Source organism: Hyperolius riggenbachi, chromosome 6, assembly GCF_040937935.1.
Source record: "Hyperolius riggenbachi isolate aHypRig1 chromosome 6, aHypRig1.pri, whole genome shotgun sequence".
Lineage (NCBI taxonomy): Eukaryota > Metazoa > Chordata > Amphibia > Anura > Hyperoliidae > Hyperolius > Hyperolius riggenbachi.
This window is the reverse complement of record NC_090651.1, coordinates 84,125,629-84,151,920: the sequence shown is the minus strand read 5'-3', so window position 1 is coordinate 84,151,920 and position 26,292 is coordinate 84,125,629. Positions and strand designations below refer to the sequence as shown.

At 42.8% G+C, this 26,292-nt stretch overlaps 1 protein-coding gene across 4 annotated transcripts in view; it reads left to right on the top strand.

Moving 5' to 3' along the window:
- Positions 1-9,304: 9,304 nt before the first annotated feature.
- Positions 9,305-26,292, top strand: part of LOC137520978 (tenascin-R-like) — a 1,044,586-nt gene continuing 1,027,598 nt past the window's right edge. For all 4 annotated transcript variants that reach the window (XM_068239622.1, XM_068239621.1, XM_068239625.1 and 1 more), the window contains exon 1: positions 9,305-9,594. The gene's annotated coding sequence lies outside the window, so the exon portion shown is untranslated. The remainder of the gene's footprint in view (positions 9,595-26,292) is intronic.

Below are 26,292 nucleotides of genomic sequence, written 5' to 3'. Positions count from 1 at the left end.
AGCCAATCAAAGAATAAACATACATATATCCAGGCACATCGCCTCTAGTTAGGACATTAAATAAATTATTAGGGAAAGGGAGGTGCTGAAGGGGGTGTGGCTAGAAAACAGCAAAAATCCATTAACCCTTCGCACACTCACATGCAAATGTTCACACAATTGCATTCACAGATTCACTCATCCAGGCACAACTGTTATCCCTACAGCTAAATTAAAAGCCAGGGTTTTAGTTCACAGAAGAATGCATTCTTATGCTTAATCACCTATACTGCGCAGAAGTACCCAGGTAAACATAGGTGTCCTAACTCTGGCCCTGTAACATGCATAGTGCAGACATGCAAACACATTCATTGCATCAAACCTATCAATGGATTAGGAGCACACATCCTAACTTCCTCTCCTGGGAAAGACAGTGCATCTTACCAATCGCACAAGGGAGCTAATGTTATGTGTCCATGTGCACAATGCGCATACACCAGCATAAGCTGTCTGCATGCTGACAAACATACAGGGGAAGGGGGAGTGCACCGAATTGGACCCTAGCCACAGGGGTCAATGATAAGAATAAACATACATATATCCAGGCACATCGCCTCTAGTTAGGACATTAAATAAATTATTAGGGAAAGGGAGGTGCTGAAGGGGGTGTGGCTAGAAAACAGCAAAAATCTATTAACCCTTCGCACACTCACATGCAAATGTTCACACAATTGCATTCACAGATTCACTCATCCAGGCACAACTGTTATCCCTACAGCTAAATTAAAAGCCAGGGTTTTAGTTCACAGAAGAATGCATTCTTATGCTTAATCACCTATACTGCGCAGAAGTACCCAGGTAAACATAGGTGTCCTAACTCTGGCCCTGTAACATGCATAGTGCAGACATGCAAACACATTCATTGCATCAAACCTATCAATGGATTAGGAGCACACATCCTAACTTCCTCTCCTGGGAAAGACAGTGCATCTTACCAATCGCACAAGGGAGCTAATGTTATGTGTCCATGTGCACAATGCGCATACACCAGCATAAGCTGTCTGCATGCTGACAAACATACAGGGGAAGGGGGAGTGCACCGAATTGGACCCTAGCCACAGGGGTCAATGATAAGAATAAACATACATATATCCAGGCACATCGCCTCTAGTTAGGACATTAAATAAATTATTAGGGAAAGGGAGGTGCTGAAGGGGGTGTGGCTAGAAAACAGCAAAAATCTATTAACCCTTCGCACACTCACATGCAAATGTTCACACAATTGCATTCACAGATTCACTCATCCAGGCACAACTGTTATCCCTACAGCTAAATTAAAAGCCAGGGTTTTAGTTCACAGAAGAATGCATTCTTATGCTTAATCACCTATACTGCGCAGAAGTACCCAGGTAAACATAGGTGTCCTAACTCTGGCCCTGTAACATGCATAGTGCAGACATGCAAACACATTCATTGCATCAAACCTATCAATGGATTAGGAGCACACATCCTAACTTCCTCTCCTGGGAAAGACAGTGCATCTTACCAATCGCACAAGGGAGCTAATGTTATGTGTCCATGTGCACAATGCGCATACACCAGCATAAGCTGTCTGCATGCTGACAAACATACAGGGGAAGGGGGAGTGCACCGAATTGGACCCTAGCCACAGGGGTCAATGATAAGAATAAACATACATATATCCAGGCACATCGCCTCTAGTTAGGACATTAAATAAATTATTAGGGAAAGGGAGGTGCTGAAGGGGGTGTGGCTAGAAAACAGCAAAAATCTATTAACCCTTCGCACACTCACATGCAAATGTTCACACAATTGCATTCACAGATTCACTCATCCAGGCACAACTGTTATCCCTACAGCTAAATTAAAAGCCAGGGTTTTAGTTCACAGAAGAATGCATTCTTATGCTTAATCACCTATACTGCGCAGAAGTACCCAGGTAAACATAGGTGTCCTAACTCTGGCCCTGTAACATGCATAGTGCAGACATGCAAACACATTCATTGCATCAAACCTATCAATGGATTAGGAGCACACATCCTAACTTCCTCTCCTGGGAAAGACAGTGCATCTTACCAATCGCACAAGGGAGCTAATGTTATGTGTCCATGTGCACAATGCGCATACACCAGCATAAGCTGTCTGCATGCTGACAAACATACAGGGGAAGGGGGAGTGCACCGAATTGGACCCTAGCCACAGGGGTCAATGATAAGAATAAACATACATATATCCAGGCACATCGCCTCTAGTTAGGACATTAAATAAATTATTAGGGAAAGGGAGGTGCTGAAGGGGGTGTGGCTAGAAAACAGCAAAAATCTATTAACCCTTCGCACACTCACATGCAAATGTTCACACAATTGCATTCACAGATTCACTCATCCAGGCACAACTGTTATCCCTACAGCTAAATTAAAAGCCAGGGTTTTAGTTCACAGAAGAATGCATTCTTATGCTTAATCACCTATACTGCGCAGAAGTACCCAGGTATGCATGTTACAGGGCCAGAGTTAGGACACCTATGTTTACCTGGGTACTTCTGCGCAGTATAGGTGATTAAGCATAAGAATGCATTCTTCTGTGAACTAAAACCCTGGCTTTTAATTTAGTCTGTAGGGATAACAGTTGTGCCTGGATGAGTGAATCTGTGAATGCAATTGTGTGAACATTTGCATGTGAGTGTGCGAAGGGTTAATAGATTTTTGCTGTTTTCTAGCCACACCCCCTTCAGCACCTCCCTTTCCCTAATAATTTATTTAATGTCCTAACTAGAGGCGATGTGCCTGGATATATGTATGTTTATTCTTATCATTGACCCCTGTGGCTAGGGTCCAATTCGGTGCACTCCCCCTTCCCCTGTATGTTTGTCAGCATGCAGACAGCTTATGCTGGTGTATGCGCATTGTGCACATGGACACATAACATTAGCTCCCTTGTGCGATTGGTAAGATGCACTGTCTTTCCCAGGAGAGGAAGTTAGGATGTGTGCTCCTAATCCATTGATAGGTTTGATGCAATGAATGTGTTTGCATGTCTGCACTATGCATGTTACAGGGCCAGAGTTAGGACACCTATGTTTACCTGGGTACTTCTGCGCAGTATAGGTGATTAAGCATAAGAATGCATTCTTCTGTGAACTAAAACCCTGGCTTTTAATTTAGCTGTAGGGATAACAGTTGTGCCTGGATGAGTGAATCTGTGAATGCAATTGTGTGAACATTTGCATGTGAGTGTGCGAAGGGTTAATAGATTTTTGCTGTTTTCTAGCCACACCCCCTTCAGCACCTCCCTTTCCCTAATAATTTATTTAATGTCCTAACTAGAGGCGATGTGCCTGGATATATGTATGTTTATTCTTATCATTGACCCCTGTGGCTAGGGTCCAATTCGGTGCACTCCCCCTTCCCCTGTATGTTTGTCAGCATGCAGACAGCTTATGCTGGTGTATGCGCATTGTGCACATGGACACATAACATTAGCTCCCTTGTGCGATTGGTAAGATGCACTGTCTTTCCCAGGAGAGGAAGTTAGGATGTGTGCTCCTAATCCATTGATAGGTTTGATGCAATGAATGTGTTTGCATGTCTGCACTATGCATGTTACAGGGCCAGAGTTAGGACACCTATGTTTACCTGGGTACTTCTGCGCAGTATAGGTGATTAAGCATAAGAATGCATTCTTCTGTGAACTAAAACCCTGGCTTTTAATTTAGCTGTAGGGATAACAGTTGTGCCTGGATGAGTGAATCTGTGAATGCAATTGTGTGAACATTTGCATGTGAGTGTGCGAAGGGTTAATAGATTTTTGCTGTTTTAAAGCCAATCAAAGGGCCTGATTCATGAATTAACTCTGTTTTAACCAACAGCAGTGTTCATCCATTGAAAGTCTGTATAAACATAGAAACGTTCACTTTAGCTTAGGAAGCTGTGATTCAGCAAAATAAATATGGCACAATAAAAACAAACAAACAAAAAAATCATACACAAAGACAAAGAAAGACAAAGACAAACATTTATATAGCGCTTTTCTCCTGGTGGACTCAAAGCGCCAGAACTGCAGCCACTAGGACGCGCTCTATAGGCAGTAGCAGTGTTAGGGACACTTGCCTAAGGTCTCCTGCTGAATAAGTGCTGGCTTACTGAACAGGCAGAGCCGAGATTCGAACCCTGGTCTCCCATGTCAGAGGCAGAGCCCTTAACCATTACACTGAGCAGCCACAAAAAAAAAAAATGTAAAGCCCATTAACCCATGAAATGACACCCTAAACCCTATAGTTACCGAAATAAAAATAAAAAACGTAAAACAAAAATCCCATATATGTATGCTATAAGGGTATATTATTATATTTGAAATTTGGGCTTGTAATTGTTTATAGAGTAGAATGAGAAAACTAAAAACACAATAATGGGGACAGAAAGGCAAATAAAATGTGTAGGTTTTAATCACATTACCATGAGTTGTTTTTAACCTGCGGAGGCTGAAAACTGAAAAATGATTTTCATTTTTTTTCTTATTTTCATTTAAAATATAATTTTTAGCAAAAAGTACAGCTTGAGCAAAGCCTAATTGGTGGCAAAAAACAAGATACAGACTATTTAGGTGTGATATGTAGTGATAAAGTTATTGGCGAATGGACGGGAGGAGCGCTGAAAGGTGAAATTTGCTCTGGTCCATAAGGGGAAAAAACCCTTAGGGCCGGAGCCCACTAACGCAGTTGTGTCTGCTTTTCAGTTACACATCATTGTTACAGATGCTGAAAAGCGGACAGAAGCGGATACAACTGCATCAGTGGGCTCAGGCCCTTAGTGGTCAAGTGGCCAAGTGAATACCTGGGGCCAAGCTACCTAAGATAAGCACAGAGCTATGGCCATGCTGGATCCACATGCCTCTGCACAATATCTTCCTCTCTTAATTCCCTGGGAGAGGCAGGCTTGCTGCAATGTTCCCTCCTATCACCTCCCCATTCCCTCCTCTTCTCCGCCCCATTCACTCCCTTGAAGGGATGGCAAGCCTGCCTCTTGCTGTCTGAAAATGTAACTTTAGCAGAAACGTATTGATTACAAAGACCAGGGGGAATGAGGAGAGGAATGGACAATGTACAGAGGTATGTGGATCCAGCATCAACAAACCTCTGTGTATTCCTTAGGTAGCTTTGCCTCAGGTCAGGTATACTGTAAAAGGTGGCAAAAAAGACTCAATTCACCTGTTAAAGGTGCACTATTGGAAAAAAAAACTACATTTTAAAAAATGTATGCCCACAAACATAGAATTTGGCAAATGGGTTTTAACCACTTGAGGTCCACAGGTTTATACTTTACTAGTGGCCAGGCCATTGTTTACAATTCCGAACTGCACAATTTTAACAGTTTATAGCTTGATCATACAACTTGGCACCCAAATAAATTTTACCCCCTTTTCTTCCCACTAAAAGTGCTTTCGTTTGGTGGTCTCTTATTGCTGCTGCGATCTTTATAGGCAGAACTGGGAGCACCACCCTCCCACTGCAGATCGGTGTGAGGCGGTCGGGAGGGGGTTAAAATATGCTTAAAGAGGAACTCCAACCAAGAATTGAACTTTATCCCAATCAGTAGCTGATACCCCCTTTTACATGAGAAATATATTGCTTTTCACAAGCAGACCATCAGGGGGTGCTGTATGACTGATATTGTGCTGAAACCAGTCCTACAAGAAGCTCTGAGGACCACGGTGCTCCTGGCAAACTGCCACAATATTTGTTTAGAGACAGAAAATAGCTGCTTACAGCTGTCTCTAACGGCCAAAACAGCTAGTAGCAGCTACATAACCTGCCCACAGTAAAAATGTTGCCATGTGATACATGTCAGAATGTAAATCGTGGAGAGGAAAGATTTTACAATGAGCAATCACTGACTAAATCATTTATACATAATTATTGTAAAAATGAAGCACTTTTTTTATTACATTATTTTCACTGGAGTTCCTCTTCAACAGTGAAATGTGCTGTTATTTTTAATGAAGCAGCCTGCCCTCTATCTCCCTCCTGGCTCAATCAAAATTACTGCATATACCCTGAAGGCACATATGTTCTGTTTACCTCTCAAGAGGCACTGCTCCCATACTGCCCCCTATGGTATCCAGCACACCTTACATAAGGTTTGTGGGAGTTACACCACTGTTCTAGTAGCGTGGACTGTTTTCCAGAGCAACAGATTCCATGCTAGGTCTTGGGAGTGCTGTAGAAGCAGTTAAAATTTATCACCACTCCTTCCACGGGGGTAAAATGAGGTGTGTAAGGGGTGGGGCAAGTCAGGCATCAGGTAGGGTGCCTGTGTGGTAGGGTAGTGGTTAGATGTCAGGTAGGATGTTTGTGTGGGGGGATGGTTAGGGTTAGGTGTCAGGTAGGGCTTATGTGTGGGAGGGTAGTGGTTAGGAGTCAGCTAGGATGTTTGTGCGGGGGATGATTAGGGTTAGGTGTCAGGTAGGATGTTTGTGCAGGGGGATGGTTAGGGTTAGGTGTCAGGTAGGGTTTATGTGTGGGAGGGTAGTGGTTAGGAGTCAGCTAGGGTGTTTGTGCGGAGGATGATTAGGGTTAGGTGTCAGGTAGGATGTTTGTGCGGGGGGATGGTTAGGTGTCAGGTAGGGTTTATGTGTGGGAGGGTAGTGGTTAGGAGTCAGCTAGGATGTTTGTGCGGGGGATGATTAGGGTTAGGTGTCAGGTAGGATGTTTGTGCGGGGGGATGGTTAGGGTTAGGTGTCAGGTAGGGTTTATGTTTGGGAGTGTAGTGGTTAGGAGTCAGCTAGGGTGTTTGTGCGGGGGAGGTCGGTTAGGTGTCAGGTAGGGTGCTTGCGCAGGGTAGTGGCTAGGGTGAGGCATCAGGTAGGGTGTATGTGCAGGGGGAGTGGTAAGGGTTAGGCATATTGTATAAGGTGTTTGTGCAGGGGGGGCCGGTTAGGTGTCAGGTAGGGTGCTTCTTGTGCAGGAGAGTGGCTAGGGTGAGGCATCAGGTAGGGTGTATGTGCAAGGGGGAGTGGTAAGGGTTATTTATCAAATAGGGTGTTTGTGCAGGGGGGGTCGGTTAGGTATCAGGTAGGGTGTTTGTGTGTGTGTGTGGGGGGGGGTCGGTTAGGGTTAGGTGTCCGGTAGGTTGTTTGTACGGTGTGGGTGAGGTGTTAAAGGGTCACTTAAGCCAACTGAAAAAAATGAGTTTTACTCACCTTGGGCTTCTACCAGCCCACTGCAGCTGTCTGGTGCCCACGTAGACTCACTCTGATGCTCCTGGCCCTGCCGGCAGCCACTTCCGGTTTCGGCGAAAGGAGCCGACAGGCCGGGATTGCGAGTGATTCTTTGCGTTCCTGGCCGTAATAGCGACCTCTATGCTGCTATAACAGCATAAAATGCGCTATTACGGCCAGGAATGTGAAGAATCACTCACGTTCCTGGCTTGTCGGCTCCTGTTGCCGAAACCGGAAGTGGCTGCTGGCGGGGCCAGGAGAACCAGAGCAAATCTACGTGGGCACCGGACAGCTGCAGGGGGCTGGTAGAAGCCCCAGGTGAGGAAAACTATTTTTTTTTTCATTTGGCTTAAGTGTCCCTTAAAGGGTTAGGTGGCAGGTAGGTTGTTTGTACTGGGTGGGCGGGGTGCTAAGGGTTAGGTGTCAGGTAGGTTGTTTGTAGTATGGGGTGGGTGGGGTGTTAAGAGTTAGGTGTCAGGTCATGCGTTTGTGCGGGGGTGGGGGATCGGCAGGGCCGGAGCTACCATAGAGGCAAAGGAGGTAGCTGCCACAGGGCCCCAGAGCTTGTAGGGGCCCCCAGTGGCTACAAGAGGGAAAAAAATTCAAATCGACCTTATAGTTTTTGAGAAAATCGATTTTAAAGTTTCAAAGGAAAAAAAATACACATTTAAAAACCAGCCAACTTTAATGGTTAATAGCAAATCCACCTTAAATTCTAGAAACCCTAGACCTTATAGTTTTTGAGAAAATCGATTTTAAAGTTTCGAAGGAAAAAAGTATACTTGTAAATGTCACTTTTAGTACCTAACAGTAGTGTAATTTTACATGTATCAAAAGAAAGAGCAATACATTTCTTGACGAGGTTTCCAGGGGGTCCATACGCAGCCGCAGTGCTTTGGCCAGGGATCGCTATACAGCCGCAATATGGCTGTATGGAGATCCCTGGCATTTTTTTCCTATTTTCCCAATTTTTTTTTTATGTTTAGAGTGTGGGAATTTTTTTTTATTATGTGCGGTCCCCCCTCCTGAAACTTTTTTACCCCTTGTCCCCCATGCAGGCTGGGGTAGCCAGAATGTGGAGCTCCGACCGATTGGGGCTTCAAACCCTGACTATACCAGCTGCAAAAAAGGTCCCTTAATGCCAATTTTTGCTCCGGGGTATCTGTTGGGGGGGCCCCCCCAGGTTTCCCCCAGGTTTATTTTGCCCTGGGGCCCCATTGTTGCTTAAACCAGCCCTGGGGATCGGTTAGGTAGGGTGTTTGTGCAGGGGGGGGGGGGGCTGCGGTTAAGGTTAGGCATCAGTTAGGGTGTCTGTGCAGGGGACGGTTAGGTATCAGATAGGTTTTTGTGCGGGGGGGGGGAGGGGGGGTTAGGGTTGGACATCAAGGGAGAGGGTTCTGTATGAGAATAGGGTTAGGTTTAGCTATAGTAAAATATCTGAATTAGATAACGATATTTTATGATCCTTCTTTACACTTTAATAGTAGAATATTGGTAATTTCCAGGGTGCCCTTTTATTAGCTATTCCAAGATAGCAGTGATACTTACCTATCAAGCCTTCAAAGCAGTAATTAATATAATGCCATACAAGCATAATTGTGTTTAAATTCTTACTTATAGACTTATAGACACCACTTTTCACGCTCCCTCATATCACAGCCCTCAGAACAAAGATAAGAGTGATGCTGAATTGCTGATATGCATCAGTGAACACTGCACATTGTTCACTGCTCCTTTGAGTTAAGCAATTATATAGAAGACATATGGCTATAATACAATAACATGCTGCAAAGATAATTACATGTGGTGTCCAATACATCACGAAACATATGTAAATCTTATCTAGGTGATATAATATCTCCTAAGTAAACTGGTGTCCTCAGCTTCCAAACATGTAATTAATATTTCCAGCTATAAGTGGAGGATTTACACAGCCCAGAGTTCTGCAGCCACCTGCTATGCAGCCATGCTGTGTCTCGATTTATTTTCTGGGGGTCAATGATTTAATCCTGCCAACTGCATCCCCCCTCCCTCTTCTCCCTTTCTGTCCACTAGGGGGCCATGGTAGACTGAACACAGCTGACGGGCTGAGAGGGAGAAGGAATATGACAGCGTTTGGCTTCTTCTGCACTCTAATAAACCCCATCAGGAACAGCTACGGGTGCACAGTATTGTACAGGCAGTCTGATCCCAGGAAGCCTGCAACAGATAAGCCCGGCAGATCTGTCAGAGGACCTTGGCTGTCCCCAGCAGAGAATAGGGGACTGGGAACATCCAATTTCTGCTGGATTGTGTTGGAAGCTGCTGAACAAGCCAACATTTCTCCATCAGCAATCTGCATCAGCGCTGTACTCATCCCAGAGCAGCCTTCACAGCAAGGTGAGTTTCTCCAGTACTTAGCCATCTGCTTTAGCTGAGCTGATTCCGATTCAGCACCTTGGACAGCGCGCAGCGCATTCTTGAAAACTGTCCACTTCCCATAGCACAATCCCTCATCCAGCATACACTGAGGAGGACAGCTCAGCAATGTTCCCCCAACGCTGCCTCGCTTACACCAAAGCCAAGGCAATAAATACATAAACTTATGAACAGGGCAGTGCAAGTGATAATACTGGAGGCTTAGATGAGATATTTGCTGCATTGGAGGAGGATATACTCTCTATACCTGATTGTTACACCTAAAATGGATGATTTTTGGGGAGGGATTTTTAACTCCGTCAACTGCCTTATCTGACTGCTTATCCAACAAATATATGAAGCTTACCTTAAATGCAAGTCAGACTATTTACTGTTTAGCAATGCAAGGCAATGTGCAATTTATTAACCTCTGCATATACAGTTGTTAGGAATACTCCCTAATTGTGTATAGATGCTTCTCTAACATCCTGGTGTGCTTTTGTTCACCTAAAATACTTGTTCTGGTATGTATATTAGATTTACTATTTTTAATTACAAAAGTGAACTATTGACTGTGTTAAGTTCAAGGACCCCTAAACCCAACACTAGTATCCCTTGGGGTTTGCCTGCATTTTTATCTCTGCCAACTGCCTTATCTGACTGCTTGTCCCACAGATGTATGCAGCTTACCTTAAATACAAGTCAGACTGTTTAGTAATGCAACGCTCTGTGCAATTTTCGAACCCATAAAGGACTTTAGTAAGTTTTCTAATTGTCCGTCATGTTGTGTTTTGCTTTTAAAACTCTTAGCATGAATACAGCTTGAAGAAGGTTTGATTTTCTACTTATACAATCTAGTCTGCTATGAAAGGCTGTATATGCCGAGTGTCTTCTGTTATGAGTAACATCATCTCAAGTACCCCTTGACATCTACATTTGTTAGGAATACTCCATAATTGTGTATAGCTGGGCTTATCAAACATTCTTGTGTGCTTTTCATTAACTAAAATACTTGTTATGTAAAATGTACCATTTATAATTACAAAAGCGACCTATTGGCTGTGACAGGTTTAAGTAGCCCCTGAACCCTCTATATATATCTCCTGAGGTTTGCCTACAGCAGGCTGAGAACCTCAGAGCTAGACTAGACACACTCACTACTCAAGTTTGTATCAGCCAACAGCCTATATAGGAGAAGGTGGGAAAAGCAATTTAATAAAGAGATGGCTTGCAGCAGCAGTTGAAAGAGTATTTAATATTGATCCAATCTTGCACAAAACGCTATTCTGAAAGAAAAGCAGAAAGGGCTTCTTGCCCTTCACAGTGCGCCTTTGTTTTCATATTTATACATTTCAGTTCTGAGTTGCCTCAGTCTCTACTCAGTGGATGAAATGATTTCTGAAGCACCAATGAGTGGCTTCAGGAAAATCGTTCCCAAGTCCTTCTCCTGGTAAATGCAGCAGCACAGAATAACTTAATCACCTCGTCTCAGCTTTTCATGTCTGGCATTAATAAACACACACTCAGTGGCCACAAAGCATGTGAAGCTCGGTGCTAGACTGTCATCTGGGAAGTTGCAGGGAGATAATGCTGCTGGAGACTTATAAATCAGCTACTGTTTCCTTTTGGTTTCTCGTGTATTTGTGCCACGCACCTTTTTCAGTTCTACAATCCTTGGAGTCTATTTGGTTGGCTGATGTTATATTGTGGACACCTTGTGTTTTTAATGAATGATGTCCTACAACTGTGTTTCCCAAACCACACCACAGGTCCAACCAACAGATCATGTTTATGCACTGCTGAAAGTAATTACTCCACCTATGCTCATGTAAGGTCACCAAACCATGCCCAGTTAGCAGTTCTTAAGGACAGATTTGGGAAATACTAGGGACATTTTTTATCCAAACCCACCAATGAAATTGGGAGCAAAACTTGTACAAAACAGGTGAAAAAGTAGAGCCAATAAGAATTCTCGATGTGGACATCTGCTCCATTTGGGTACAGGTTTGCTCTAACTTTCTTTGCACCAATATTGATAAATCTGCCCCACTGTCCTACAGCATTTGTTTGCAGTAGTAGAAAATTACATTTACAAAAACATCTACTAAAGTTCCTGTAGCTGAATTCAGATTGAAATATTTTAGGACTGAAACGGAGCTAAGGAGTTCATTATTTTGTTATTTTAGGCTTTGCGAAGTTTACCACAGGCTGCCTGAAGAGTCCCCAGACTGGATAACAAGTTAGCTTATATCTATGTAAGGAAATATGTCACCTTGGAATAACAGCTTTTTCTTAATCATGGACTTAAAAACCTTCAATGTGGACCTATACCTATCCATAAAATGTGTCCAGCAATAAACAAACAAAAATATTTTAAAATATTCTCATGTCTTCTTAAAGACTTGAGAGGTCAGTGATGGTTAGGTGACTCTTTGCACATGTGAAGTGAGGGAATTTTCTCAGAGGAGCCCTACTCTTAATACAAGGGTGAATACTGAGGTCTGTGTCTCACTTGGAAAGACTTCTGTTTTTTTGTCCTTCATCCTAGGATACAGTCCCACACTTGAAACTCTGGCAAATAATGTTAGGTGCCTATGCTATGTTGTTTACTCTGGGAGCTAGAGGTTTGACTTTACATTGTGAAGAGGACCATAGGTCCCCTTTATAACAAGTATCCAAGTTCTGCATTCATTGCTGTTTTCAGAATATGGGTTATCTGGCCTTTTACAACCATAGACAGCAGAAATGTATTGCTCCATATGCTTTATTTCCAAGTGGCAAGTTGGTAATTAATACTGTTAAACTACAAGACCTTAATACATCACTTTTTGTTCTTGGCTAATGATGACTGTCTCCTCCTCGCATGCACTTTTATGTACTTTCGTATGTATAGCTATGGTCCTACTGGTGTTCCTCCTTGGGCTGGCTTGACTTATTACAAAGATTGGCAGTATTGTATGGATGTAGCACACTATAAAATGTTTCAGGAACTTGAGAAATGTCTTGGTTTTGTGTTGAATGTTTTTCTTTTTTAATTAATTTATCCTGGACTTTCAGAGTAAAATGCTATTTTGGAGCTCAGCAGGAACCCACTCAGAACCTCTTAAGGATAATTATACAGCACAATACACTGATTTACTAAAACAAAAGCGCAGCGGCAAACATTAACATTACATAGTGTTCATTTCAAACATCTATTCAGATGAGGTTAGTTGTTTGTTTCCCTTATGCAAGATCACAACTTAATCACTTTCTATTGAATTACTTCATTGCACCCTCAATGCATTTCCGTCAGCCAGCATATTACGTTGGAATAATCTCTAAGCATCGAAAGATGGACCCACATTCTGATAGGCTGCATACAAGTTTTTGCTCAAATATCAATTTATAATGACTCTCTTAACTGTTGCAGGCCCTAAAACTGATTATTCTTATGAAGAAATATAAGATGAGAAGACTAGGTGCAATCTGTAGCAACCAATTAAAGTCCACTTTCTACTGATTTCACCATAATAAATTGGTGCCTGACTTGTTGCTATGGGATACTGTACTTTTGTCATAGTGGATATCAGAAAAGGATTAAGATAAATGGGGCTTAAGGCAAGGAAGCCTTTGCTTCCTCCTGTAGTCTTTTTGGAAAGTTGAGGTAAGAGAGTGGTCAGTGAAAGTGGGAGGTGGGCCCCTTGATGTCCAGTATGCCCCAGGCAGTTGCTTAGGTTGACTTTACATTACTATATTAAAGAATCTGACTTCTTACACTTGATACTGAAACCTAACTAAAGTTGTTTTTCATAAATATCTTGGAAACTGAGAACATATTTGTGTTTATTGAAGTAGAGTACAGTAGAGTATATCATACTATAATATTTAATTATAATATTCTACACGGTCATCACGTATACTCCAGGTTGCCATAGAAAACATCAAATGATATCCTATCCAGTATGAAGTTAGGAGAGCACTGATGCCTTTGCTTATTAGCAGTTGTTAGACAGCACAACATTTATGTGGCACGTTATTCCACTTTAGACATGTATTTATATAAGTGAAATGTAAAGTGTGCCTAAGTCCACAAACAAAGGAGAAAAAAAAACTAAGAAAATGGAGTAAGGCTTAGTTCCCAGTTGAGCTGGACTCCAGGTTGGTGATCTGGTTGGAGCCTGATGCAGATGTGTTTCCACCATAGGCTATATGGGGAATGCATCCACTTGTCTGAAAAAAATCATATACTGCACAAAAATGCATTCCATACCGCGACCTGTTCCATTTTCACTCCATCCCGCAAGTGTGAATATATCCTAATTATAATATAGGATCTGCTCACTGTCAGTTTCCCAATGCGGTAAAACAGACAAGGAAATGTTCATTTTCCACTATAGTAAGCTGTTCCTTACTGATCCCTCCCCATTGGCTGATTACTAAGATCAACTGACTGTGAGCCACAACTGGTCCTGGTCTCGTCTGCATTTCTGGCACCCCCCTGGATACCCTCCATTGGCAACTAGAGATGAAGCGAGCAGTTCGCAGAACTGCTCGCTGCAAAGCTATGGGCAGTCTGACCCCTGTACTACTTCCGGGTCGCAATGACCTGCAGTAGTACGCATGCCCTGGCCCGGCGGTGCGCGTCCTTGATTGCGAGCCTGTGGCCGGGCACGCTCTGCGCACTCACTAATTAATGCATCCGACCCAGAGCATGCGTACTACTGTGGGTCATTGCTAACCGGAAGTAGTACAGGGGTCAGGCTGCCCATAGCTATTCGCTGAGGAAGTGTTCGCCAACATCACTATTGACAACATCATCCTTCAATCTCTGCACTATTGCAGAGGCTAGAGCAGGGTCACATGTAGAGCTCAGGTGAGGCCAATCACCAATACTTTCTATGACACCCCTGGCTAAAAACCAGGCCAATGTAACAGCTGGTTTGTTTTATTTAAAAGAAACTTGAAAAGGAATTAGTCAAAAGGGGACATTTGTCAAATCTCCATTGTGAAATTACTTAAACAGTTGAGTTTTACTCTTCTTGAATAAAAGGCAGGGGATTCACACAGCGGTATCTGCTTCAGCTTAGTGTATTGCTGAAAGGATATCCACAGGGGCTGTCTATTTTATTGCCTGACTTTAGTGATCCTTTACTTTGCTAAGAACTGTCACACAGCAAACCTTAAATGCTGTTTTGTTTACATGTATTTCCAGGGTCGGATTTGTACTTTCCAGCGCCCTAGGCCGGCTGTCACCAACCGCCCCCCCCCCCCATTCTGTCCAACTCTGACTAGTTTGAACGCCCCCCCCTCTGTTTTGCTGCTTTGCCCCATTCAACAAAGAAGCAGTGCATGCTCTGTCCACTCCATGTCATTTTGCGCTCCTGTCTGCATGCACAGCAGGCGATAGTGTTCTGGGCGTGCATACTTCACAAATGATGCTCATGTATGAGCACTCAGCAGCACTTGTCAAGTACACATACCCATAACACTCCCTCGGCTCCTGTGCACCTGCATACAGGAGTGCAAAATCACAAGGAACCCCATAAAGCCATAAATTTAACAGATCTTTAACAGCACTGACCTACTAGTAATAAACTAACATCAGCCAGGGAGGGGGAGAGCTGCTAATTCCTGCCCGTGAATGCGTGCTGCATGAAAAAAACGAATCGGAACTCAAGAGTTCTGCTACTTGAGCCCATATATTTTTCTTCTCACAGCAGATTGTTTGTCCCCTGTCATCATACAGGTGACAGCAGATGCTGACTGCCATAACACACACTTTGCACAAGTAAGAAAGATGCAGAAATCTCTGGAATTCAGGCAGACCAGAGCAAAGCAGGAGAGGTGATTTACTTTAACATGTGACCGCTTATCTCTCCAAGTCCTGAGCCCTGCTGATTTTTATCGCCCTAGGCCATGGCCTCTGTGACCTTCCCAGAAATCCGGCCCTGTGTATTTCTAACAAGACACTTTCATAGTTGATAATTTGGATGGTTGTGCTGTAATTACTTTTGGCAACTTATAACCCTCATTTTAACCCAACACAGTCAATGCTAACCCTATGTATGTGCAGCAAATATCTGTCATCCAAAATTATTGTTCATGATCATTTCAGGTGACAGTCTATAGTCCAATCAGCTCCTCATCCTCTGTTGCTGCTTCTTCAGCAGTCATATCGGATATACAGCATCTCTAATTATCTTGTATTTCCCTGCAGTATATTGCTTCTGGGCGTCTCTTTCTGCTCTTCCCCTCTCCATAGCATGCTGGTCAGAGAAGCAGAGACTGTCTGCAAAGGATCACTAACACACTGTCAGACAAAGCAATCCCAAAATATAGTTTTGAACTATAGAGATGTGTAGTCTGCATATGGTTCCAGTGTTGTTTCTAAAGAGGCAAGTATATGAAAATATGGCATCCCCTGCCTGACTGTGAAAACTTCATTAGGATAATTTTACAATGATTTTAGAATAATAGCAGCATTTCAGGCCTTGATTCAATTAGAAAAAGAAAAAACAACAACCTTGTGTTGTATGAATAAACTATCGCCCTGCAGCTCAAACAATTTTCCGGCTGATTCATTTACTAATTTAACGCTTGTGATGCCCGTGCCCAACTGAATTCTTCGTATGCGTTTAAGCAGATGGCTCGAGCATTAGGATGCTTTTAGGCATATTGTGGATAATTTCTATTGTTTCTGCGAAACTGTTTGACAAATTAATGAATTTTTACTTTAAAAAATGATAAACATATATGTATATATCTCCTCTTCTCCAGAACATTTTTATGCCCCTATTTTCCATATAGGTAATTATAGTACAAGGAGGTGGAGCTGATGAGCCATGGTGGTCTGCTGCCTGAACGATACCAGCCTATATGGTTTTTGACTTCAAAGTTTACTTTGCATCAGGTGACTGAACCCCCCCCCCCCCCCCCCCCCCCACCTCTATCCCCTTTCCGAGGGTGCTTTGAGGTTCAATGGGGAAGAACTTATGGTGGGGAAGTATGGTGGAATATGAAGACCTCTTTTATTAAGAGGGGGTATATTTGTACCCTTTACTAATTCCCTCAAACAACTAAAGGAAAAAATAAACTGACAGCTAAAAAAATCATTTGACTTAAAAATGACACTGGGAAAAGGTGTCCTGATATAATCCAAGTCTTCTGCGCTTTCCCTATCATGATCCTCAGCGGCCTTTTTATATCTTGACTGAGGAACTCCTCAACACCAGTCTGGATGATTTCATGCGATGCTGAACTGACAAGGAGCTCCTGCAAAAGCATCTTTGAATCTCCTGCTGGTCAGTGATGTAACCTTTTCTGGAATTCCCCATGTAGGCTTCTCCTTGGTTCAGATCAGAGGATCCATGGGGAGTACTGGCAGGAGATGCTTTGCCATTCTAAGGCTCCATTTCAGTTCAGTATTGCACTAGTGTAAATTGGAGGATGGATCTTCAATGGAATACTTTGAGGCCCCTTTCACACTGGCTCATTGCGTTACCCTGTTTTGCCGCAGGGTAACGCTACCCAATGAAAGTCTATGGGGCATTACATACGGTGCAACCCGATCCACCGAAAGTGCCAGATTCACCACAAAAGCAATAGAGCGTTGTAGGGCAGCATGCACGGCGAGGTTCAGCAAATTGGAAGTCACTACAGTGATTAATGTTTTTTGGCATTTGCGTTGCAGCACACATGCGCAGTAGCGTATTTTTTCAATACACTTCTGCGCAATTTGAATTTCAGCCGGAGACCTCACTTCCTGTTTAGGTTGCAGCCAGAAGGGGTGGGGTTACAGTGCATTGCTGTGGTAATCCCCGAAAGCTATTTTTAGCGTTGCTGTGCAATGCGATCATCGCACTGCACCGCTTTTTTAACGCTGGTTAGCTGTGTGAAACCGACCTGAGGATTACACTGACTGGGACAGCTTGTACATCTTGGATTAGGGTGAGAAACTTTTCTTGGGGGGGGGGGGGGGGGGGAGAGTGCTTTTATAAATAAGAGACTTTTTAAAGTTTTTCTTAATTTTTGTTTTGCTTTTAACTATTTATGGGAATAAGTAAGGGGTACTAATGTATCCCCCCGGATGGGTGTGGCTATCTCTGGGCACCCTCATTTAAGGGGATTTTTGGATTCCTTAATAAGGCTCCCCACGCTTTTACGTCTATCACCCTCTGGGTACGGGGTGTGTGCATAAGCCTGCTTGTCCATGACTTTGGGAAAAGGTGCTTCACAGTGGAAGTTCTCAAAAAATCAGGAACCATGTGGGCCGGTATCATGTAGGTGGCAGATCTGCATGCTTGCGGGCTCAGCTGCCCAGGGAAAATAAACTGTATGAGCAGCTCCCCCTCCCTCTTTCTGCAGAGTAGCGCAGTGGAGCAGTTTAATATTTACCTGCCCCAGTGCTGCTGCAGGAAAGGATCAAGATGAAATGACCTGAGGCATGATGCTAGCTTTTCCTTCCTCCATGTCTTTTGGGTAAGCTGAGGTGGTGGTGGGGCTTTACCAGGCACACAAGAGGGTTTGGTTCCCAAGAGGAAGTCCCATGCTAATTTTACTAATGGGTCCTATGTGTTGTTGCTACACCCCACCTCAAACTGACAATATGTCAACCAGAAACATGTCAGCAGTGTGCTCCTCTGCATGTGCTGTTCTTTTTACTGCTTACAATGATGCCACATTTGAAACTTTCGAGGACCACATAAAATGGCATTCCGCCCGCGCCCTTGTGTTTGACACCTGTGCATTAGGCTGTCACTTGCCCTTAGCTGGAAGTTATAGATGGATTAGGCCTTCAGATTTTTTATGCAGATTTGAGAATCCAGGGATATAAGTTGCTTGTTGTCAGTCTAGGGACAGGCCTGGATTTACATCACTGGAGCCTATAGGCATAGATGTCCTGGCACCCCTAGACTTTGCCCTCCATGAACCTACAAACTTCTGACGAATCGCCTTGCAAGTGTGCTGGTTGTCCCAGCTGTCACTTCTTCCTTGACTTCCTCACATGGCATAGGTAGCTACAGGTATGCTCAGTATTAAGTAGCTAGTGGTGCCCCTGAATGAAGGGAGATCCACATGCGTAACCTTTCATTTATGCTCTGTTCAAGATTCTGCATAAGGAAAGAGGGAGGGACTAGGGGAGGGGAGTGAGCCACCTTTCCATCATCAGGTGCTTGTAGGCACGTGCCTACAGTGCCTTATAGAACATCTGGATCTGTCTAGGGACCTTCCAGTTCTTCTATAAAATGTTCTGCTCAATTGGAGGTCTCCAGTCTTTATCAGTTTGTGAGTTACAAAGAGTAAAAATTGAAGTATGGCCGTGCTAAGCATGAAAAAATAGTGCTGAAGCTTTTCTTAACAATACTGTTGTATATTTTAATTAAATGATGTAGTTTAGGCAATCTCGGCTTCGTCTCGTGCATATGGAATATGGTTTATGCAGGTGCTGCTCAGACAGGAAATAAAAGACTCCTGGGTACCACATTAAAGGTAGCTTATGTGGCTCCTGAGATACTAGTTAGGAACCACAGGCTAGACTGAAAAAAATGAATACAGCACCACACACAGCTAAATCTGAGTAATATGCATTATTACAGGTCCCGAGGAATCGACTGTCATGGTAACCAACAGCCTCCACATTCCAAAACAGGAGGGGCCCTGAGTGACTTGGATCTTATTGATATTGTTAGTAGGGTAGTTACCAGCCTCTACTGTCATTTAAATGGAAAAATCAGCAAATGTGAATAGTTAGCATATTTTTGCAATGCTGATGTTAAGTACCTCTTGGTCTCTATGCGATGCTATTGTTAGCGCATAACTCAGGAATCTGAATTAGTCAAAGGTCATGGCTGAATTTGGCAAGATAACAGATGGATATATTAAAGAGAAACAGTAACGGCATGTAGTAGAAATATAATATAATCTTCAGGATACTCATTTTTACCTTAATTATTCTGGTTTCACTGTCAGAAATACCTTTTATATCTAAATATTGCTGTACGTGGCATATGATGCTGTCCTTCCAGTGATGTTTGGCCTAGGCTATGATGTCACACAATTTTCTCCCCAGAGCACTCTGGGATACAGTGGCGTAGCTAAGGAGCTGTGGGCCCCGATGCAAGTTTTACAATGGGGCCCCCCATGCACTCTATACATAGCAATTGAAACGGCGCACTAAAAGCTGCCAATGGCAACTACAATGTCAGAGGTGCAAGAAGGGATGGGGAATAGTTTGTTAATGATTACCACTATTCAAAGTATATATATAAATGATTATTATGAGCACAGGACCAATATAGAGCTAATACTGTAGTTGAGGAAGGGCCATTCGGGGCCCCTCTGGCCCAAGGGCCCTGATGCGGTCGCTACCGCTGCACCCCCTATTGCTACGCCCCTGCTGGGATATCATGTGATGTCCCTACGATTTCACAGAGCAAAAAAAGAAAAGAAAAAACAGTGGTTCACCATGCCAGCAGTAAAGGTGCAGGCATCTTTTATAAATGAAAGAATGTTAATCAGGTTGAGGAAAGATTTTTTACAGAGCGCAAACCATGACTAAGAAATTACAAATGAATACAGTATTGTAAAATTCAGCAATTTTATTGATTATGTTATACACAGTAAAGTTAATCTTTACACGAACCTGTCACTAAGGTTGGCAATTTTTACGGAGTAAGCTATGTCCAGTAAACATCCGTTAAAGCCCAAGTAAACCTTGAATTGAGCTAATAGGTGAATACAAATAGTGTATGTAAGCAGAATCTATAGAAAACATGTTGCATAGGCCAAACATGCTTGGCAAGTTCCACTACAGCTCACTTCCTCTTCTCTCTTGATTGAAGCAGTGGACAGTACAAACAGTTGTGATACTAAAAGTAGTAAGAGCAATAGATGTCTGGTTACATTATCCAGCATTCTTGCCTTATAGTAGAAGTCATGTGTCTGGTATGTGAGGTGGGTGGCCTTGTAGTCATCAGGAAGCAAGTGGTGAGAAATTGTAAGTGAGGCAGGTAATTTGAGTGCCTGAGGCTGGCGGGTTATTTGGGCAGCGACAAAGGCCGCAATGTTAATTTAATTGTGGCTGTAGTGGCACCCAGTGTATAATTTGGGTGCTGGACATATAGCCAATAGAAGGTAATTTTACAGGTGGGAAGGGTTAGTGTTAGATGTAGGTAAGGGTAAGGGTTAGTGTTAAGTGTAGATAGTGGGAGGATAGCATGAATGTAACCAAGCTCTGCTACTTTGAAGTCTGTGTGGCTATCTGTACAGCTACAAGCAAGCTATTCCACATAGATTTTGTTTGAATTTGAAAAGTTCAGTTTGAAAGACAATACTCATAATTTGCCCCAGTTAGCATGGCTGCTTTGAGAATTTGCCTTATTCAGGTTTAGGTGGGCTTTAAAACTTAGCAGAGATAAATGTTTCCTGAAGATTTAAAGCTAATGCCTCTTTTACATTACAGTGGGTTGCAAAAGTATTCGGCCCCCTTGAAGTTTTCCACATTTTGTCACATTACTGCCACAAACCTGCATCAATTTTATTGGAATTCCACGTGAAAGACCAATACAAAGTGGTGTACACGTGAGAAGTGGATCGAAAATCATACATCATTCCAAACATTTTTTAAAAATAAATAACTGCAAAGTGGGGTGTGCGTAATTATTCGGCCCCCTTAATCAATACTTTGTAGAACCACCTTTTGCTGCAATTACAGCTGCCAGTCTTTTAGGGTATGTCTCTACCAGCTTTGCACATCTAGAGACTGAAATCCTTGCCCATTCTTCTTTGCAAAAGAGCTCCAGCTCAGTCAGATTAGATGGACAGCGTTTGTGAACAGCAGTTTTCAGATCTTGCCACAGATTCTCGATTGGATTTAGATCTGGACTTTGACTCGGCCATTCTAACACATAGATATGTTTTGTTTTAAACCATTCCATTGTTGCTCTGGCTTTATGTTTAGAGTCATTGTCCTGCTGGAAGGTGAACCTCCGCCCCAGTCTCAAGTCTTTTACAATCTCCAAGAGGTTTTCTTTCAAGTTTGCCCTGTATTTGGCTCCATCCATCTTCCCATCAACTCTGACCAGCTTCCCTGTCCCTGCTGAAGAGATGCACCCCCCAAGCATGATGCTGCCACCACCATATTTGACAGTGGGGATGGTGTGTTCAGAGTGATGTGCAGTGTTAGTTTTCTGCCACACATAGCGTTTTGCATTTTGGCCAAAAAGTTCCATTTTGGTCTCATCTGACCAGAGCACCTTCTTCCACATGGTTGCTGTGTCCCCCACATGGCTTGTGGCAAACTGCAAACGGGACTTCTTATGCTTTCTGTTAACAATGCCTTTCTTCTTGCCACTCTTCTATAAAGGCCAACTTTGTACAGTGCATGACTAATAGTTGTCCTATGGACAGAGTCTCCTACCTGAGCTGTAGATCTCTGCAGCTCATCCAGAGTCACCATGGGCCTCTTGACCATATTTCTGATCAGCGCTCTCCTTGTTCGGCCTGTGAGTTTAGGTGGATGGCCTGGTCTTGGTATGTTTACAGTTGTGCCATACTCTTTCCTTTTCTGAATGATCGCTTGAACAGTGCTCCTTGGGATGCTCAAGGCTTTGGAAATCTTCTTGTAGCCTATGCCTGCTTTAAATTTCTCAATAACTTGATCCCTGACCTGTCTTGGACCTGTCTTGTGTGTTCTTTGGACTTCACTGTGTTGTTGCACCATGGCCGGATTTCTGGCAAGGCCACATAGGCCATGGCCTAGGGCACCAGATAAACAAGGGGCGGCCTGCAGACAGTGGGCATTATTTGCAGAGCATTATTTGCAAGTGTCCAAACAAATGAAAAGGGTCAGGATAACTGCACTATTAGTACCAGCTGGCATCTGCCTGTGCTGTGCTACAGGCAGCTGCAGTCCAGTAACCAAACATTTGTGAACAGTGTGTGACTAGCAAAAAGCCAGACTTTGTCCAATGACATAGCAGCAGCTGCAGGCAGTTACAGAAGGCCGGGTCTCACGCACTTGGTGTAGGGGATGAAAGGACCAGGGGCAGCACCAGCAAATAGTACAGAATACAGAAGGCAGCCTCTCACTGTACCCATTTCTTTATTATTGATTGGCCAGCGCTGTTACCTTGGAGACAGCAATGGGTACAGGACTCACTTTTACATGTTGCTGACCCCACCCAATGTCCAGTTGTGAGCCACTTTTGACTATGTGTGTGTGTGGTGGACAGCTCCCACCGCGCCCATCACCTGTAGATCGCTTGATTGACCAGTTCCCCCGTGTGACGTGATTGATTCACTTCACGTTGCCAAGGAGACCTCGGCACTAGCCGCAATAGTGGACACCAGCGGCCCAAAAATTATTGGGTGAGTGTGTGTGTGTGGGGCGGCTGGTAATAGTTGGCCTTGGGCGGTAAGAAGTACAAATCCGGCCCTGTGTTGCACCCGATATTCTCTTAGACAACCTCTGAGGCCCTCACAGAGCAGCTGTATGTGTACTGACATTAGATTACACACAGGTGCACACTATTTAGTCATTAGCACTCATCAGGCAATGTCTATAGGCAACTGACTGCACTCAGATCAAAGGGGGCCGAATAATTATGCACACACCACTTTACAGTTATTTATTTGTAAAAAATGTTTGGAATCATGTATGATTTCCGTTCCACTTCTCATGTGTACACCACTTTGTGTTGGTCCTTCATGTGGAATTCCAATAAAATTGATTCATGTTTGTGGCAGTAATATGACAAAATGTGGAAAACTTCAAGGGGGGCGAATACTTTTGCAACCCACTGTATACTGTACATTGAAAAACTGATGCATTTTATTTTCCATAGTAGTGCATTGTGACAAAGCTTTCAGTTATTAAAACGTGTATAATGTGAACTGAGCCATAGGGAAACATGGACATTACCTCGCACATCAGTTGTCCGTTCAGTTATAACTGACAGGAACTGATTTAGTGTAAATGGACTGTAAGTCTCCACTCGGGTGCCAGATCCATTTTAGATCACCCCTGCTGATGTGAAATTGCATTCAAATGCACGGCTTTGGGGATTTGGATTCAATGTCCCAAAAAATACAGAAGGCACAATTTTTTTACCCCCATGTGAATGGGAAGTAGCCTATTGGCTGCAATTCAACATCTGAATTCACAAGCAGGAAAACACTTTGAATCGGTTACAGTGGAAAGATAGACTTAAAGAGAAACTCCGACCAAAAATTGAACTTTATCCCAATTAGTAGCTGATACCCCCTTTTACATGAGAAATCTATTCCTTTTCACAAACAGACCATCAGGGGGCGCTGTATGATTGATATTGTGGTGAAACCCCTCCAACAAGAAAAGTTTGTACTTTTTTGGCAGTTTCCTGTCTGTGAACTTTGTTGCATTGTCGGAAATAGCTGTTTACAGCTGTTTTCAACTGCCAAAAACCATGCCGCAGCTACATCACCTGCCAACACTAAAATGTTCACTGGAGTTCCTCTTTAAGGTGGCCACACACTAGACAATGAAAAGATTCAATTTTTCACCAAATTGATAATTTCGATTGGTTATCCCCAAAAATTGAGAGGTTCTTTGTTTTTGATGGATAAATCTGATTGAATTTCCTGTTTTTTTTTTTTGGGGGGGGGGGTGGAAATTGGGCATGTCAGAAATTTCAGACCAACTTTATCAAGAAGTGTATGGTGTGTGATGGATTGTCAGTTACTTGATGTACAGTTCCAATTCATGATTGGGAAAAAAAAATGAACATAGGTGTGTGGTACATTGGTCAGATTTTTGAATTGTTACAATCAGTCAGAAACATTGATCACTATGAGAAAATGAATTGTATGTGTAGTACGGATAATTAATAGAACATTAGTAGCACAGAAAAGAGTCTCATATTTTTATTTTCACTTATATGGTTTTATTTATTACATTGCATCATTCTGTCATATTTGCAGTTTAGAAACCAAACTCAGTACTTTAAGCTGCAACACATAGAATAGCTACTGAACAAGTGCCACGGAATATGTTGGCACTCTATAAATCTATAATAATAATAATGAACCTTTGAACCTTCTTGCAGGAAAACCTTATCTCAAGCTGTCTCTCACTGTTTCTTGACTGTTTAAAAAGAACCAGAGACGAAGCACCCTCATGTATTTTACCATATAAATCAATGGGAACATGACAGTAAACACCTACTCTGCTTTTTGTTTCATCTTTCACTGCTCAGCCTTCTTGTTATCATCTGTGATAAAATCTCCAACTCAGTCTAGCTTTGCCCCGTTATGATTATAGCTGAGTCAGTCTTCTGTGGTGTCTTTTCACGCCCAAGCCTGCCCCCTCCTGGCTCTTTTGCATAGATAACTTAAGTGTTTTAACTGTTCATGTACTGAAATACAACATGAGACTTTTTTCTTTGCTACTAATTTTTATTTCATAGCTGTATTACACATGCCATTCATTATATCATAAGTTTATTTTCGCTTCAGATTTGCTTTAAGTTACAATTTAATGGCGATGGAGACCATAGATCCACTGGGACTATTTATTCCACTTTAGATCAATATTTATATTATAAATATACTGTTGTCTGAACCTAGTTTCTTATTACCCCAACCCCACATGCATACTAAATGAAGCAGCGTGGACATGGTCATCACCCAGTGACTGGGTCCGGTATATCTTTTAGTCTTTTAATCTCACAAAGGTAATTTTGTTCTTAATTGCAGCCATAATTCTTTTATAGTCTGTGTATATCTTGAGAGGCTATAACAGCCACAACTAATTAAGAACAACACGTATTACTCCTTCAGAGGAGCCTTGAACTCCGCACTTCATTATGATTGCCCTGTTCATCTGTTTGTTTGTTTTATGCCTTCTGATTATGGACCTTAGTCTGGCAAGTGGAAGGAATAAAGACAGTGACTTGTAGTCTGATTGATGTTTTCACCTGTGTTTTATCACGTTTACTATCATTTACATTTATAATAGTCATATATTCTTCTGTGCTTTTCATGCTACACAGGCCCACTCACACCGATGGAGCCTGGTATTAAATGGTTCTTCGGCAGAGCACAGAAACCTACCAAGCATTCTGGCTTATTAGCACTATACAGAATGTTAACCTGAGGGTAGTTAAGTTTCTGCACATCTGACTTCTCAATAAAGTCTATAGGCACCTCAGGGACTATTTAAACAGAAGGAAGATAACCTAAGAGTTTTTAGATTGAAAGACGTACCTAACGGGATTGAAAAAAAAGCCCACACAAAGCATGAGAAGAACATAAAAAACCTGTCAGGGGGCGAGTCTGGGAGTCAACAGTAGTGCAAATCTGCAGTTTCATGAAGAATGTAGGAAGTAGAAAACATGTACTTCTGTTGTTGACTATAGAACGGGCTCAGAGAAGTTGCATGCAAAAACTCCAAGAGCTGAAAGTCTATCAACGCTCTTCTATTGTTATTATACACCCCCCCACCCACTTCTCACACTCCCCCCCCCCCCCACCCACCCAATGTACCCAAATGTATTGTGGGAACCTCAAAACCTTAACTTCCCCCATTTACCTATCTGCATGCCCAAAGTTCCAGCAATAATGTCAGGCTGGAAAATCTGGCCAGGGTCTCTTGACTTTAGCAACCTGATCAGTAAAGTGGCCTGGCCAACTGTCTTGATCAAAAAGGGTAAGTTGAGATAG